This window comes from Octopus sinensis, linkage group LG13 (genome assembly GCF_006345805.1).
Source record: "Octopus sinensis linkage group LG13, ASM634580v1, whole genome shotgun sequence".
NCBI classification, from domain to species: domain Eukaryota; kingdom Metazoa; phylum Mollusca; class Cephalopoda; order Octopoda; family Octopodidae; genus Octopus; species Octopus sinensis.
This window is the reverse complement of record NC_043009.1, coordinates 67928001-67934865: the sequence shown is the minus strand read 5'-3', so window position 1 is coordinate 67934865 and position 6865 is coordinate 67928001.

The window sequence follows — 6865 nt, the reverse complement described above, 5'->3', positions numbered from 1 at the left end:
AAGTGTCACTGTCAACGATAAATAGAACAGCAGTGACTTCTCAGTCAATTATGTCGCCAATAAACCAGCAGAGGCTATTTGAAAGAAATAAATGCAATAAGAGAATAAAATAAAACAAAAATTATCTGCACTGATTCTTTGTATTTTTTACTATATGAGTTTTAAATAAAACCGATCGAGAAAATGGTAAATGTACCAGATTAAAGGTATCGATGGATTTAATTATGTTTGGTCTATGTTGCTTAGTAAGGTGAAATGGAGAGAAGAGCAGTGAAATGGTATGGTGAAATGGTTACAGACGGATATTGAAATCGCGTTGCTGTTTCGAGCTAACCTCTTGGTCAGCCAGGCTTACAAAACCACAATTCTCAGTTTAATAAAATTAAAAGCTGAAGCTCTCTTTCACTCAAATTCCCTATAACTAGCATCATTAGTTATGCTGTTTTTCCCCCCTTTTTTTTCGCTTTCTTTCGAAGTGATTAAATTGGACAGAAGCTCATTATATGAAATGATTCATAATTATGTGTTTTTAGCATACTTTATTCGTTTTTCTAATTAGTATTTACAGATTCAAACTGAAATAATAATAATAACAATGATGATGATGATGATGATGATGATGACGTTGAATTAGCTAATATTGTTTATTGAATCAATTAGAATGTTTAATGTTAATATTATGTTAGGCGGGTAATGAAATGTCTCCAAAGGGAAGCAGTTTAAAATCACAATATTTCTATTTGCAAATGTGACAAAGCACCAAAGACTGAGAAGTATTTTCCCTCGGCAAAGCGATGCAATCGAGTTGCGATTTCAATAACCACTTGAATTTTATTCCCGTCACTCGGATATAAATGTCTTTCGAAAACAACATGGACGTCACAAAATGATTCTTGAGCCACCTTCAATAGATAAAATAATATAAAATAATTGCGCCCAGTTAAATTAAATTCTAGCGTTATTGAAGTTATATTAACTTTTTAAGTTCAAACCACGCCAAGGATTTCTTAAAATATATTCTTTTTGTAAAACGGTAGGATGTTATTTGACAAAAATTTCGTGGCTATTCACGGCAAGTTGGACAATCTTGTTAAAGCGCTGTCGTTAGTTCAAAGCGACGAAAATATTTTGACAAATTAAATTTAAATGTTGAAGTGAATCTAACGGTTTTTGTGTTTTTCTCAAATGGCTTTATATATATATATATATATATATATCTATATATATATATATATATATATATATATATATATATATTATATATATATATATATATATATATATATACATCAGGTTATCCCATAAGTTCTGTCCTATTTCCCCTTTTTTAAAATTGAATGTAAGTTAATAGTGTTTTAGAATGTCTAATGGAATTAAAAATTATTTTTATGCATTTGTGTACATTTAAACTAAATATTATTTTTAGCAGAATAATAGGATTAAAATTTCTTTGATTAAAACCCTTTCTAACATGGAAGTATCCAAAGAGCATTTCAGGCACATAATGCTTTATGAGTGCAAAAAAGGAAACTCTGCAGCCGAAGCGACTCGAGACATGCACTCAGTTTATGGGAAAGAATGCTTGAATGAAAGAACTTGCAGAAGATGGTTGCAAAATTCAGAAGTGGAGATTTCAGCCTTGAAGATGAAGATCGAACAGGGTGTCCAGTTGAATTTGATGATAAGTTCCTTGGGGTGTTACTTGAAGAATATCCTGCGTTGTCAGTTGAAGAATTGGCAATAAAGCTTACTTCAAACCATACAACTGTTCATCGTCATCTTCAACAACTTGGAAAGGTTCCTAAACTTGGAAAATGAGTGACTCATGTATTGTCCGAAAGCAACCGCAAGTCCCGAGTTGACATCTGCTCTTCTCTCCATTCTCGCGAACTCATTTCACCCTTTTTGGACAGACTTGTGACTGGCGACGAAAAATGGATCTTCTATCGAAATGTTAAATGTCGTAAACAGTGGCTTGGTAAAAGGGAAAAAGCTCAACCATAACCGAGAAGGAAACTTCATGGGAAAAAAGGTTCTTCTCTCATCTGGTGTGATTGCAAAGGAGTAATTCACTTTGAATTGTTACCACCTAATGCAACAATCAATGCTCAAGTCTACTGTCAGTAATTAGAGCGTTTGAACCAAGCTTTAAAGAAAAAGAGCCCCGCTTTAGTGACTCGAAAAGGAGTGATGTTTCATCAGGGTAATGCATGACCCCACACTGCAACAATCACATCACAGACGATAGAAGAGCTTGGTTGGGAAAAAATTCGTCATCCACCTGATTCTCCCGACCTTGCTCCTTCAGACTACCATTTGTTTCGTAGTTTACAGAATCATTTGGGGGACATAACATTTGTAAGCCAGGAGGAGGTCGAAACTGACATTTCAGAGTTCTTCGCTTTGAAACCAAAAGAGTTTTACATTGATGGGATTTAAAAGCTTGTAAATAGATGGAAGGAAGTCATAGATAACCAGGGAAAGTACATTGATCGATAAGTTTCAATTAGATATAACATTTGATCACTTGTTTTCTTTATTCAAAATTCGGACAGAACTGATGGGATGACTTGATATTTGCAACACTGCTCTGTGCAATACTGTAATATATGTGAGAGACATGGAATCAGAGAATCATCGGAGCTTCGAATAGAAATGCATTTTGGGCTCATGAAACATTCCATATGCTTTGGCTCCAATATTTCAACGTCGATGAAATACGGTCAAACGTCAGGGTCGATTTACCTGACACCTACCAAAACACATACATGCCATTGTATTAACTTGGCGCAACACACACACACACAAGCACGTGTTATCTCACTTCACTATTTGGTGGGTTTATTTAATTTCTCATATATATATATATTATATATATATATATATATATATACTTATATATATAATAGATATACATATATATAGATATAGATGATAGATAGATAGATAGATAGATAGATAGATAGATAGATAGATGATATATACATATATACATACATACATACATACATACTACATACATACATACATACATTCATACACAAATACATACATACATGCATACAGATATCTCTCTTATTTGGTGAATTTTTATTAATTTATCATATATATATAAATATATATATATGTGTGTGTGTGTGTGTGTGTGTGTGTGTGTGTGTGTGTGTCAGATTTAAAATAAGATGAAATCTTTATAAGAATTTATCAAGGGTCAGAATGAAAACCTCATAAGGGAAAAATTTATAATTATTCCCTTTAAATATATTCATTTATATTAAGGGCATTACTACACGCTCTTGGGACTCTTAAAGTCAAAACTACCATAATAAATATACAGTGTACCGAACACGAGGGAATTCAGCCTTTGAAGTCAACCCCTTAAAAACAGATTCAGCCGCAAATCTTATGATTTCATAGTTGGTGTACAAAACCCACTTTCTAATCTTCAGTGCAGACATAATCGAGACACATAAAAATGAACAAATCAAAATACCAGCCGGCGTTTGAATCTGCTTTTAAGGGTTTGGCTTCAAAGGTTATATTCCCTCGCGTTCGGTACACTGTGTATTTATTATGGTAGTTTTGACTTTAAGAGTCCCTAGTAGCGTGGGGAATTTACGTGTAGTAATGCCCTTAGTCTATCTATCTATATATATATCTTGTCCTACGTCCTGGTTTTATTTTTATCCTTACCATTATTGTTTTTACGTTTTTGTATTCTTATTCGTGCTTTCTTTATTGTTTTCACGTATTTTTGTATTTTTATTCGTGTAACATCGTCCGTTTTCCGTCCTTGTGTTGTATACATTCGAGGCTTTCTTCCAAGGGATCTAATGCGCTTGGCTTAGATTTCCCTTGGTGGCTGCCCAGGTCGGAGCAATCTCAAGATTAATCAGCCGAAATTGCGAAGATGATCCGGTTCTTGACTGATGACTGAGAGTTTCGAATGTCCCGTCCTGTGGTTCTTGTGTCGTCTTCTAGGTGTTTCACGTCCTTGTCCCAGTTTGTATATATTTTTTACTTTTTACATATATATATATATATATATATATATATATATATATATATATATATATATATATATAATATTAAGAGAGAGAGAAAGATGTAGATAATATATATCACCTGATGAAACACAAGATCTCATAATACAGGGAAACAGTTACATAGTCAAAATACCTGCGAAGCTGGAGAGCTTCGTTGCGTGGAAGCAATCGTAGTGATCACAAATAAAGGTTCATCTGTACTCCTTCCTGTTGACTCAAACTTATTCTAGGAGATAGATAAATAGATAGATATAGATAGATAGATAGATGATAGATAGATAGATAGATAGATGATAGATGCATATATATATATATATATATATATATATATATATATATATATACACTCATAAATGAGGGTGAAAAATTAGATATTAATTTAATAATACCATCAGTTTAACACCGAGTGGCCTAGCACATAAAAACCAGGGAGACAACATATCTACATACGTACATCCATACAGATATAGACCTATGTGTATGTATGTATGTATGTATGTATGTATGTATGTATGTATGTATGTATGTATGTATGTATGTGTGTGTATATATGTGTGTATATATATACGCAGGTACATTGAATAATGTAACAAGAACAGAGCTACAGAGAGAAGGTGGGAAATTGGACAGTTTCAACACTTCCAACCGTTGTTTTTTTTTCTTCATATTTCTTTTTTTTAATCATTGCATATAGGATAGGAAAGATTCATAAGAATATATATGTTTGTTGTCTTAAAACCTCCAAGAAAAATATCCTACACAGATGACCTCGAAGAAGACAGAGCAAGTCACACGTAATTAATATGCTTCTTAAATAAAACCGAATACAAAATAAAATTCCTATTTCGTTCTGCAATGAATTTTCAATGATTGACATTTTGGTAGAAATAAATGCAATGATATAAGCTTCATACGATATTACGTTTGCCTTTTAGGGTGGGTAAATAAAAGAAAGAAAATATAGAAAATTACGAAATTCCATTTTACATTTGGTACAATTCTCCGTTTTTTTTTCCTCTCTCCCTCTTTTTGATGTTTCTTGCCATTTTAATAAGAACCCCCTCAGGCTTATAACGAACAAGACTTGGTTCAATAAATGAAAACGTTTTAGTTTTGTCTTGGTCTATATCTATTTGTATTATCTTTGTTTTTTCACTAGATTTCTCTTTCTTTTTTTTCTCTCCTGTTTTAATAACAGTTCTTTTCAGAGAAACCCAGAGACTTGGATAAATTCATTCCTCCATGTTTGTTCTCTATTTGCATATATATGTATATATACTTATATACATGCACGAATATATATGCATATATTCATCTATCTATCTAATCTATTTATCTATCTACTATCTACTATATATTATTATCTACATATATATATATATATATATAATATATATATATATATATATATAATATATATATATACATAAGATATATATAATATACACACACATTACATACATACATACATACATACATTTACATACATACATACATACATACATACATACATACATACATACATACATACATATGCATGTATGCACGTATATCTGTGTATGAATATATATCTATGTACAAATGGAATAAAATGATTTTAAACAAGAACACATTTCTCAATGTAGAATCTAAGAATCTAATAAATCTTCCAAAACCAGAATTCTCTTTGGGGTACATAATAAATAGAGATTTTTATCGCAACATTGGTTTAACGGTGGAAGATTTTAATCCACCTTTGTTGAGAATGTATTTTATGGTGAAACTACCGGTTATAGTACGACCAGAGAATAATCCACCTGTTGGCCACAGCACCCACACGTGTGTGTGTGTGTGTGTGTGTTTGCCTGTGTGCGGGAAGTCCATGCGTGTGTGTGTGTATATGTGTGAATCACGTGATCTATTTGTACATATGGAAACTGGTGCTTCGTCGGTCAGGACGACGGCTGGTTCCAGTTGATCCGATCAACGGAACAGCCTGATCATGTAATTCATAATTCATGCACAAGTGGCTGAGTGCTCCACAGACACATAACGTAGCTCTCAAAGAGATTCAGCGTTACACAGAACATGACATGGCTGATCCTTTGAATACGGATACTGCTCATTTTTTGCCAGCTGAGTGGAGTGAAGCAGCTTGAAACCAAGAACCTTGCTCAAGAACACAACGCGCCACAGGTATCAAGAATACACGAACTGATGTTCATGTGCAGAATACCATTAAATATATATATATCTTTCTTTTACTTGTTTCAGTCATTTGGCTGCGGCCATGCTGGAGCACCGCCTTTAGTCGAGCAAATAAGACCCCAGAACTTATTCTTTGTAAGCCTAGTACTTATTCTAACGGTCTCTTTTGCCTAACCGCTAAGTTACGGGGACGTAAACACACAACCATCGGTTGTCAAGTGATGTTGGGGGAACAAACACAGACACACAAATACGCACACACACACACATATATATATATATATATATACATATATATATATACGACGGGCTTCTTTCAGTTTCCATCTACCAAATCCACTCACAAGGCTTTGGTCAGTCTGAGGCTATAGTAGAAGACACTTGCCCAAGCTGCATACATATGCACACACACGCATACACACACACACACACACACACGCGCACACACACATCGACCCCAGTGCGTAACTGGTACTTATTTAATCGACCCCGAAAGGATGAAAGGCAAAGTCGATCTCGGCGGAATTTGAACTCAGAACGTAGCGGCAGGCGAAATACCGCTAAGCATTTCACCCGACGTGCTAATGTTTCTCCCAGCTCGCCGCCTTATATCAGTAACTATATTGTCCAGT